Below are 12,652 nucleotides of genomic sequence, written 5' to 3'. Positions count from 1 at the left end.
TAAAGAAAGATGGAGGAAGACATCAGAATATGGAAGGAGCTCCCATGCACATGGATTGGAAGAATTAATACTGTGAAAATGACCATCCTACCAAAAGCCAATGCCAATCAAAATCTCCATGGCACTCTTCACAGAGTTGGAAAAAGCCATCCTAAGATTCATATGGAAGCACAAAAGACCTCAGATACCCAAAGGAACCCTAAGCACTAAGAGCAATGCTGGGGGAATTACTATATCAGACTTTAAACTGTATTACAGAGCCATAGTCATAAAAATAACATGGTACAGGCACAAAAATAGAACCATAGATCAAGGAAACAAAGTTGAAGACCCAAATATGAGCTAATGCAATTTCAGCCACCTAATATTTGACAAAGGAGCCAAGAACATTCACTGGAGGAAAGAGCATGCTCAGCAAAAGGTTCTGGCAAAACTGAATCTCCACCTGCAGAAGAATGAAACTACCCCTATCTTTCACCTTGCACAAAAGTCAACTCCAAATGGTTCAAAGACCTCAGTGTGAGCCTGAAACTCTGAAACAGTTAGTAGAAAACATTGGCAATAACCTACAAGATATAGGTATAGGAAAGGATTTCCTAAACCAGACATCAGTTGCTCAGGAAACAAGATCAAGAATCAACAAATGGGATCTCATTAAACTAGAAAACTTCTATACATCAAAAAAAGCAACCAAGGAAGTGAAGAGGAAACCCACAGAGTGGGGAAAAATCTTCACCAGTGACATAATAATTAGGAAAATGCAAATTCAAAATACCTTAAAATTTCATCTTCCCTCAGTCAGACAGACTACAGTCAAGAGAGTAAATGATACCAAATGTTGGAGAGGATGTGGGGAAAGGGAACGCTCAGCCACTGCTGGTGGGATTGCACACTTGTTCAGCCCCTATGGAAAGCAGTGTGGAGAACCCATAAAAAACTATAAATGACCCTACCATTTGACCCAGTTATACCACTCCTTGACATATACCCAAAGAGCTCATCCAAATGCAGAGACACTTGTACATCCATGTTTGTTGCTGCTCTTTTCACAATAACTAAGAGATTGAAGCAACCTAAGTGTGCCTCAACTGACGAGTGGATAATGAAAAGTTGGTCCATTTATTTATACAATAGAGTTTTACTCAGCAGTAAAGAAAGATGAAATCATGAAATTTGCAGTTAAATGGATGGAACTAGAAATTGTTATACTAAGTGAAGTAACACAGATTCAGAAAAAAAAACAAAACAAAAAACAAAACAAAACAAAAAACAATGTATGTTCTCCCCCATATGTGGATCCTAGCACCAAATCCTTATAAGTATGTATCCAGACATAACCACAGGAACCAGGATAATGGAAAGAAACCAGAGAGGTAAAGGAAAAGAAAGGATCTTAAAGAGAAGAACAGTAGGAAACAGGCATTTATAAGGGAGATATGGATAAAAATGGACTTACTTTAAGGGGGGAGGAAGGGTTATACAAGGAATCTTGGGGATAAAGGGAAAGAAAGAGCTCAAGAGAGGTGGGACTATAGGAGAAAGGTATTGGTAAGGGAGAAATGGGAAAAATGGGGACACTTTAAATGGGGAAACCACAGTGGGTTAGGCAATGCAAAAGATAAATAATGCGTAGCTAGTTTTAAAAAACCAGAGGGAACCATATTAACTGAACAACCTACTGACAAATTATACATATAACTAGCTCAAGGAATATAATACATGTCTAAGCAAGGTTTATCTGAGAATGTGTGGTCTTTCCCCAAGCTTTATCTACGTAGCACATGGTAATCAAAAGTACCAGACTGGTGGAACTAACCATCTTGGATGTCTAACAGCCATACTTTGAGGTCTATACTAATTTCATCAGAGGGCCATAAAGGACAGTTTTTGCTCCTTGCTCTTCTAGGTCAACTAAGCTCCAGGGGACTATGAGAATTTCTCAAAATGTCCTATAACCCTAGTATGTTACCTGTCCTCTTGATTAAAGAGGCCATGGGACCCCACCAAATGGACTTTAACCAGTGTCCAGTCTACAAAGAGGAGAGTTATACAAAGGAAACATTTCCTCTATGTGACTTTAACCAGTGTCCAGTCTACAAAGAGGAGAGTTATACAAAGGAAACATTTCTTCTATGCTTCCAAGTGAAGCCAGCCACGACTGAGCAGGACCTTTGACTTATCTTCACATAGATGGACCTGGTAAAGGAAAGGAGCCAGGGGCCCCTGCCAAGCCCATGTGACTACTGAGGGACAGATCCTCAAAGGACCACAAGAGTGAAAATAAATTGGTTAATCTGAGCCAACTGTATGGTCTTAAACACCCAAAAGGAAAGTATAACCAAAGATCAATAGAATTCTTTAAGAGTTCATGTGCATAGCTAAAAGCTGCATAGTAAGAAATAATGACAGACAGGAGATACCTTCCTTTGAGTTGTTGGCCAGGGTGGCCCAAGAGACTCACAGACAGTAACCCAGAATAGAACTAGGAAAAATGAACAGCAGACCCCAATCTTATCTAAAGGAATATAGGTAACTGAGTGCTGCTAGATGTGGAAGAGCTGATTCTTAAAACAAGGAACTCTAGACAGGCTGACGAAATTCAGCAGATGGACAAGCACTGGAAAATGGCTGGGGGTGCCAACAACACAGTCGACAGTAACAGAGATTACAGAGTATATGGGCTCCAGTGTAGAGGGAGGCGATTATGGGAAGATGCCATTTGGAATATGGGTCTATAGATGAATAAGATTGTTGGGGATGTTCTGTATGAAATAAACAGAAAAAAATTAACAAATAAAATAAGTGAGTTATATTTGAGGAAGAAGCATAAAAATTTGCTCCACGTTAATAAATAGAGGTTAAACACATTACTGTTGAAATCTACCCAATGATTTTATTTCCGTGCTCAGGTGGATCTCAGAAAGTAACGGGCTGTGACTAGTAATAATCAGATACATAGAGATTAGAGACACATGTGCAAACATCTAAATGTTAGTAGCATTAAAAATGAGTTTTTCTGTATGAAATAGTATATTTTGAAATGAAATGGAGATCTTTTTTAAAGGTTAAAACCTCATTCAATTTTATGTCTTATAGGGTTTATACTGAGTTCAATATTATAACTGTCTTAATTCAACTGTGAACCTAAGAATTTACAGCCAGTATTGAAAGAGATGTATCTTTGCTCTGGAAATTGTTATTGAATATGTTGATGCTGTAATGAAATGCTTCTTCTAGTCATGTGGTTATTAAATAAATAATTTTAAAAACTATGAAAAAAATTCTACCTTGTAAGTGGTGAAATGTTAAATGCTGTCTTCCTAACATAGGGAAAGCTACTCTCACAACTTAAAAAACAACAGATTTATTATTATTAATTGTTACTATTGTGTGTGAGTCTATGTGTTTGTCTGTTATGTGAATGCAGTACCTGTGGAGGCTAGAGGTAAGGAATCACCTGGAGCTGGAGTTATGGTTGTTGTGAACTGTTATGGTGGTTGTGAACTGCCCAATGTGGGTGATGGGAACTGGACTTAGGTCTGCAAGAGCAGTGCAAATTATTAAACACTGAGCCATCTCTCAAGCCCACACTCTCTCCACTTTTATGCAATATTTTTTTGGAGTTCTTAACCAATATTTAAGGAAATATAAAGGGAAATGTTTACAAAGTAGAAAGAAAAATAAAAGGCTATGTTTTTAAATCATGTATAGAAATTCCAAAAAAATTTCAAAACAATCTACAAAACTGTGAATTTAACAAGGACTCATGGTATCAGATTGATGTTTAAGAAATCAATTTTATTTCTAAATACCAGCAATAAAAAACTGAAAGCAAAGATTAAAGGAACAACATAATTTATAATAGCAGGTAAACTATTAGGTATCCAAGGATAAAATTAACAAAATTTTTGTAAGGCCTCTTCCCCAAGAACTATTGAACCTATCTGAGAGAAATTAGAGACAAAGAGAGATTGACACCACAATTGTGAATAAAAAATTACAATATTGTTAAATGTCAAATTCCTCCAATTTGATTGACAAAATTAACTTGATTCAAGTGAAATCCCAGTTGATACTTTTGTCTAAAGATCATGTAATTAAAATTATTTATTTATTTATTTATTTATTTATTTATTCTAATGAGTATTTTGCCTGCATGTAATGCACCATGTGCATGTAGTGCCTGGAACTGGAATATTGGACAGTTGTGAGCTGTCACTTTTGTGCTGGGAAATGAACCCAGGTAACCTAGTGCATGCCCTTAACCCAAGCACTTGAGAGGCAGAGCCAGGGAGAACTCTATGAGATCGAGGCCAGCCTGGTCTGCATAACAAGTTCCAGGCCACCCGGGGCTATAGGGAGACCCTGTCTCATAAGGAAAAAAATAAAAGGAAAGAAAAAGAGCAGTAGTGCTCTTAACCACTGAGCAATCTTTCCAGTCTTGGAGCATATAATTATTTCAATTTAATTAAAAAATTTAAAATATGGCAACTAACAACTGTCCGTAACTCCAGTCCCAGGGGATCCAACAGCCTCTTCTGACCTCCGTGGGCATTGCACGACATGGGTGCACTTACCCACATGCAGACAATACACGCATACACATAAAATAAAAATAATAAAAATTAAAAAAAAGTTTAAAACAGATTCTAAATTTTTTCTATAAATACAAAAGACCTAAAATGGACAAATATTTTTGAAAAATTAGAACAAAGTTCAAAACTTACATTTCTTGATGTCAAAGTTTAATTGTAGGTTCTGTCAGTAGACCGACATAAAGTTAGAAACACACATCAGTGGGACAGAAGTCCACTGATTGCTTTTTTCAAGGTATGAACCAAGATAAGGCAATGGGTGAAATTCGGATCTCGTTACCAAATAAATAGTGTTGTAAGAACTGAATAACTTTGAACAAGACAATCAAGACTCAATCCTTATTTCATCTCATATTCACAATCTAAATGGAATTAAATTGCAGACTGAAGTCATCAGAAGAGCAAAAACTATAAAACTATATTTCTGAGACTCTATAAGACCCAGACTTCTCACAGGAGGCTGCTGGAAATGCATGATGTCATAGCTACTTTGGAAATTCATTTTTCAAATTCTCATAAAGTTATGTATATAGTTATCATATGACCTAGAAATTCCATTTCTACATATTAACCCAAGAGAAGTGAAAACTTCAGCACATAAAAATACTTATACTTGAATGTTCACAGCCACTTTCTTTAGTATAGCCCTAAGCTGGAAACAACCTAATATCTACTCACAGGTATAGACACAACTTCTAGGATAGTCATCAAAACAAAACACCATCCAAAACAAAAAGAAAGAAGGGCTGCACACATGATATAAGGGATAAGGTGCAAAGACATTGTATAAAATTGGAAAAAAAGCACACCTCACAGAATGCAGGTCAGTGCTTGCCAGGGGTTGGGGTGAAGTCCCAGCGGTTGCAGGAAACATTTTGGAGCAATGGTAATGGTTGTGAAAACGGTTATTAATCCTACACATCTTTCAAAGCACGTTCAACTAGAACTAATTGCTTAAAATACTTAGGTGCATACATTGCACTTTCATAAAACTGACAAAAATAAGCAAAAAAAAAAAAAAAGTCAATGAAAGTCAATCAATACACATGCAAAGGATGTACCAGACTCTAATGCAGCTGAGTTAGTTTTAGGAGCAGTGTGCCAACAAGCAAGCCTAGCTGCTCTAGGTTACTGTGATCTTTTTTTTTTTTACATTTATCTTTATGTGTAGGAGTGTTATTCCTGCATGCGCATAAGTGCACCTGTGTCCTGTTGTTGGATAAATGTGTCCTCTGAGGAAAAGAGGGGGTGGGTCTAGAGACCCAGAGAAAAAGGGGTGGAGCCTCCACCATATTGAGCATGAGTGAATGGAGAGCAAGGGGAGACCTGGGGTGGGAGACAGATGGCATGTGCATTTCAAATATGGAAAAGAAAACACCTACAAGAATCTGTGTCTTTGTAAGTCACTCCTTCCCAAATGTCACATAAACCATGCAAAATCCAAATAGAATGTCTTATGTTGGCTTGTCAGCAATGCAGCCTCAGAGGGCATGGGACATGAATCTCCCAAGAAGGGGATGGGAAAATTTACTGGAACGATTGGTGTAGTGTGGCTGGATAGACGAACTGCAGGAGTCCAGGAAAAACATGGGAATATGGGCCTTGGAAAGCATCACAGTTACAGAAGCATCTAGTGAGTCAATCAAAAGGGCGCAGGGTTCAGATTCCCAAATCCAGAAGGGCAGAGATGGGTGCCACAAGGCATCCTGTGAGGTAACAAGACCCATCAGGGAGAAGCTGGTAGGAACCCAGAGGAGAGTGTGGTGAAAACCCCATGTGCTTAATGGGGTTAGCTGTAGTCACATATGTTATACAGTGGATCATAAAATATGTAACTAAAAAGATGGGAGGCACACAGACACAGATGAACTCAAAGGGGAAAATCTCTAGGCCACAGCCATCTTGTAAATGTGGAAAAATAGCTCATTTGCTTGAAAAATGGGGTCTACGACCACATATGTCTGAAAACTTGTTAAGGACTATAGAGAGCCTAGAAAAAAATTTACAGCCTTGGATGCAAGAGGGAAATCCAGAGAGGTAGTCTGTCCACTTTTGTGCATAATTAAGGATTATGCAGAGGAGGCTGAAAAAACCATGGAGTTACTGGCAAATTCAGTCCCAGGTTTAGAGCTTGAGAGAGAAAAAAACAGGGAGATTTTAACTTGCATAAAGTTAGGGGACTGGGAGTCAAAGGACTCAGAGAAAAAGACAGTAATGAGAAAAGAAAGAACCTAAAAATAATAGTAGCTAAAGCTGCTCATCAGGGTCAACAATGTTTGATGCAAATAAGAAAAAGAGCTAACAGTATGTAGCTAGGAGAAAATACTCCACACTGTAGCTGTTGAAACTAGGCAAAACTTTCAAACAAGTGACCAAAGAACCCCTCACGACAAGGCTCATGAGAGTATGGGATATAGGAGCAAATAATGTCAATTTAAACCTTTTAGAAGCTTCATAGCTGAGTTATAACCACCCATCCATCCTTGAGATACAGGCTATTCAACCTAGGCCAATAACAGGAGGGAGCAGTCCCTAATGGAATGGCTTGTGCAAGGTATTAAAGATACATGGTCATCACCAGTGGAGGCTCCCATGATTAGCAGGGGCTGGAGGACTATAAAAGAGGGACAGGCATTACTGAGAGAACTAGGTATGAGAAAAGCAATATATAATGCCCAGTTCACTGAGGCCAGATAGGGCTGTGTTCACCAGAGTTATTAAGGAAAGCTTGGTTCAACTGAGACCTTGAGAATGGAATAGAGCTTTAATGGTTTTATTAAGTTCTTTAATGGGATAGGATCTTTGTAAAGCGAGAGAGGCTTTAGCAAATCTCAGTGACTCAAACCAGCATATAAAATATGTCTGTAGAATGATAGAGCAACCTACAAGAGATAAAAAGACCAGACAGAAGAAATTGTCCATTTGGGTTACTCAAAGACAAATGTGGCAAGATTTATATTGAGCCCAAATTCTCAAAGAAAAAATTAATAGAAAACCAAATTTGGTACTGAGGAATTTCTGGAAGGCTTTAAAACCTGAAAAACAGTTCACAAAAGGAATTCAGAGGATAAAAATTGTCCCAGGGGTGGTTAAGGATCCCCAAAGATTAAATAAGGTGTATTTCTTCTATGAGAAAGGCTATGCTAGGGGTGGAGGCAGTTTTTCCCACCAGGGCCTCCCCCAGCAGCCAGGTATGGTCAATGGAAAGGGAGCAGATATGGCTATATCCAGGGCCTGCTTGTCTCAGGGAACCAATAGGTGCAGCAGGGACAAGAGAGACCCTCTGCCTCCTTATCCTGGTACAGGGTCAGACAACTTGAGCCAGCACCGGTAAATGTACCAAAGATAAAAAGATACAAAGAGACTCCATGTAAAATCCCCAGAATACAGAATGACTGTAGTAAATAACTAACCAAATTAATGCCTCTTACCCATGCTTTGGTACCTAAGAGCGATCTATGGAGAAAGCAATTAATAAAAATGGATAAATCCTTTCCATGCTGTGTTAGACCTTGTCTATGATTGATTTAATAATATATGATGCTAACCTTTGAATGTTTTATAGATGCGAAACCCATTTGAAAGATATCTGAAGAAACAAAGGCCAGCTATAGCTGTGAGATTCTTGGGAGTTTTATGGTTGGGTGAAATAAAACTAGAGGCTTGCAAAACTGTACAACTGTTAAGAAAAAAACTACAGTACCAAAGGTGAGTTGCTCCCCTATGAGCTGTTGGTCAGAGAGATCCTAGATGTCCTCAAATTAATCAAGGGTATTGCCACTAATGTTGGTTGTACAAAAGAAAGGTCAGTAAGGCCATGTTGCGGAAGACACTGTATGATGTGCGTGCAAGAGGAGAAGAGACAGAGCCAAGACTAAGCTCAAAACTCCATGCTACTGGATGGATGGCTTTCATAGTGCCAGAAGGCACTATGCAGATGGTTGGGGAGAAAGGATTCCCTATGATTCTGTTCAACAATAGACCCCATATGCTGCACACTATGGACATGTCAAGCAATGCCTGCTAGTGGAATAATGGCTCAGCTAACATACATACAACTGACAAACTTCTAATTGGATAAGGCCCACTCCTAGGGGTGGAACAGATATCTGGTGCTGTAGACCAGGCCAAGCCTCTGTGTCAGGGAAGGCTATAGGCCCCATTGGGGAAGCTGTTTGTGACCCAGAAGTTCCTCTGATAAGCCATGGTCCCACCTCCTTCCCACACCTTGCAGAAGGAGTCAAGCCCATTAAGGGGTGGGACTATGGATATATAAGCTGGAAAAACCATGAAGCTACTCTCTTGCCATTTTTGTGTGTCTGTTGGGAAGCTATCCAACTTATGTTTGGGTGTGGACTTTGAGCACAGCCGTGAATGGGGTATTTGTCATTTTTGTAATACAACATGGCAAAAGGTGAGGCAGGGAGAATGACCTGCTCATCTCAGGGTCTCCTTGGTGGGGCTAGACAAGGCACTTGGACTGGTGAGAAGACAACATGGAACACACTGGAATAAAGGGGTGGAGCTGCCACCATATTGAGCTTAGGCAGTCTTAGAGTGAGAGAAGAGAGGGGTGGGAGATGGAAGGAGCATGCATTTCAAATATGGAAAAGGAAAAGCCTATAAGAATCTGTGATTTTGTAAGTCACCCCCCTCCCAAATGTCATATAAACAATGCAAAATCCAAATAGTATGTGTTATGTCAGTTTGTCAGTCTGCATCAGGACTGGAGACCCTGAGTAGAGGGTGGATCTCCCAGCAGAAAGGGAAAACTTTAGTGAAACACCATTGCAAGTATACTGTTTAATGAACATGGTACATCTACTGGGATATCTTCTAGAAATTTGTACTTGCTCCTATGTTTGTCTACATGTGTCTTTATAGTAGGGGGCACAGCACTGATATGGCTCAATGGCCATGTCTTGAAGACAAATAATGGAAAGTCCCAGGAGTTCAATATCTCACCACAATGAAAGAAAAAGGAAATTGTCCTGCATCTGTCAACTCCTCCAAGGCTCAGGGAACCTTGAGGAAGATTGGTGGAAAGATTGTAAGAGCTGGAGGAAGGGGTGGACTGTTGGACAAATGCATCCTGCGAGTAAGAGACCCAGAGAGAAGTGGAGTACACTGGGAAAAAGGGGTGGAGCCACCATCATACTGAGCACAGGCAAACTCCAAGCAAGGAGAGACCAGGGGTGGGAGCCAGATGGTGCTTGCACTTCAAATATGGAAAAGAAAAAGCCTACAAGAACATGTGTCTTTGGAAGTCACTTCCTCTCAAATGTCATATAAACTACTGAAAATCCAAATAGAATGTCTTATGTTGGTTTGTCAGCCCTGGGGCCTCAGAGGGCTGGACATGAGCCTCCTAAGAAGGGGGAGGGGAAAATTTACTGAAACACATGCACTGCTGGTGGAGGACAGAAGAGGTGTTGGATCCCCTGGAACTGGAGTTATGGACAGTTGTTAGCTGCCATGTGGGTGTTGGGATCCGGACCCTTCTTCTGTAAGAACCACCAGTGCTCTTAACCACCGAGCCATCTCTCCAGCCCTCTATTGTGAGCCTTTTTGAAAAGACCCAGTATTGCTCTTTCCTCACTGCCTACGTACTCATTAGTCCAGCACCTAGGAAACCACAGTGATTTCCTGACATTTATTCAGTCAGTATTAAATGACAGGTAGGAAAGTGGGGGGGGGGAAATCACAGAACCATTAGAGAAACTATCTTTACTCTTGAGTGAAAACAAAAAAACAGAAGCAAGATTGTTGACATTTTGATCTGTTTACTCTTAGCTTTCATCCTCCCTGTGGTTCAGCTTCTGTGTAAGCAAATAAACCAATGAAAATGATTGTTCCTGCTCCAGTTTAGTTTATATGAACAAATATTTAAATGAGTCATGTGGGTCAGCAAGACAAATGGGTGGCTTCATCAAGATTCTGCCACAAGTTCTGTTAAATGCTCAATCTTGTCAGACTTCCCCAGGGCCATAAACTTAAGCATAGCTGACTCTATTGTTTTTGACAGCATAAAATGTGTATAAATTGAGAGCTTATGAAGAAATATGGACTCTGAGGCCCAAGTTTTTATTGAGGTGATTTCTTCTCTACTATTAAGCTTTTGGTAAATATATCTTTTTTTCTTATGCAGTGTACATTAAGCAAAGCATCAAAAATAGTGTCTTAAGAGATTATTTAAATTTTTTTTCCTCCTGCTCAATTCATACAATTGCATTTTTTTTTTTTTTCCCTGAGATGGTTTTCTCAAGGAAGGCTGGCATTCTTAGAATGTCACATTGTAGTTTTAGGCTTAAGATGATTTTTCATTCACTTGGATGATGTAATGGGGAAAGTTAAGAGCATGCTCATTATTATATGGTAATTTAAAAAGATGAATATTTATTATACTAAATCAGAATAAAATTTGCATGCTTCATCCATTAACCCCTGTATTGGACATTCATCCCTCTTGTCTGCCAAGTTCTGATTCCTGCCAGAACCAACCCTCCTCCCTTACTTTTGGCAACTCCTTCCCAGTTATGTATATGCTTAATGGTAGTAAAAAACACTGTTGTTTATATTCAAGAGTCATACAACCCGAACTATGCTAACCCAGTTCTTTCCTTTGGGAAGTTTGAGTTTTAAGGGAAATTTCTCCAGGATCAGAAGCGGACATTCTGAAAAGAAACTCATTTCCAGTTCCTGAGACCCCAGAGTCATTCTGGTTTCAATTATTTCAGAAGAAAATTGATTTAGTTTTTTGTTTCTGTCTATAACCCATATCCTTTTATTAAGATCCTTTTATTAAGTTCCTTCTTCTCCTGCATCAGTTAATTTACCACATTGTTGTTTTCAACCAATGAACCCTGAGCAAGAAAGTTCCATGATTACCCTTCTACTTTCTGTGCAAGTGGAAGGTGAAACGAATGCCCTGATGGGTCTAACCCATGACCTCCACATTTCCTAGAACCTCTGCCCACTGCGCCTCCATTGGCTCTCCTGGAGCCCAGCACTGCCTGGCTTTCCTCTAACTCTTACTGGTGCTGTATTTTCTGATAACATGTTTCTCTCTGTCTAGTTACTTGTTTAACTTTGTCCACAGTTGCCTCTTTCAGATGGGGGCTATCCCATAATTTTCTATTTTAAGAGTGAGACCCACTCAGCTCTTGGAGACACCACACAATCACTAAGTCCAAATCGATTCCAGTTTGAGAATGTGGTCACTCCTCCTGTCAGCAGAGGTCAGGGAAGGGACACGGTTGCTCTCTACACACTTGCATTCGAATGGTTGTATTTTAGCTTGTGCACGTACCACCTTTGAAACTGGAACCTCAAATCCTTCTGCCCTTCCAATGGCCTAGAGATGCTCCTTTTTTTTTTTTTAAATCTTTTTGAGACAATGTCTCACTGTAGCCCCAGCTGACTATGTAGACCAGACTGGCCTCAAACTCACAGAGATTCACCTGCCTCTGCCCCCCAAGTGCTGTGATTAAAGGCATGCACCACCATGCCCAGCATCAATTGCCTTCTTTTTGGCTCACCTCCCGTCTCCAGCCCCTGACTAGTTTTCTGGTCCAGATAGGGCAGTTCTGTTTGTTCAAACTGTCATACTTTTCCACCTCTTTGGTCACATCCTTTTCACTTTATCTTTAAATTTTACATTTTAAAAACATTTTTATTGTCACTGAAATGAGATTACCCAGTAAGGCAGGAGTAACAAGTGCATGGCTTATCACGTTCACTAGCTCTGTTCCTTTTTAGATTTTGCAGGCTGGAAAACATCTTAGTACTGTATAGCTAACACCTGCGTTTTCTTCCTCTTGCACTTTCTATCTAATGAATACATCATGACTTTCTTCCCATACAAGTTTATTTGAATATCAAAGAATGTGACACATTTGAAGTATTTATGATTTCTAAAGTTTTATGAAAATATGAAATATTTAATAGTAATCATTAAAACTTATTGATCATCAAGATATGACAATGTGACAATTTGTAGCTACTCAACACCTATCATATGTTAACTACTTTATCAAAAGGCAGGGTTTTAAAGACAA

Source organism: Nannospalax galili, unplaced genomic scaffold, assembly GCF_000622305.1.
Source record: "Nannospalax galili isolate Female #2095 unplaced genomic scaffold, S.galili_v1.0 scaffold629, whole genome shotgun sequence".
Taxonomy (NCBI): Eukaryota; Metazoa; Chordata; class Mammalia; order Rodentia; family Spalacidae; genus Nannospalax; species Nannospalax galili.
This window is presented reverse-complemented; position numbering follows the sequence as displayed.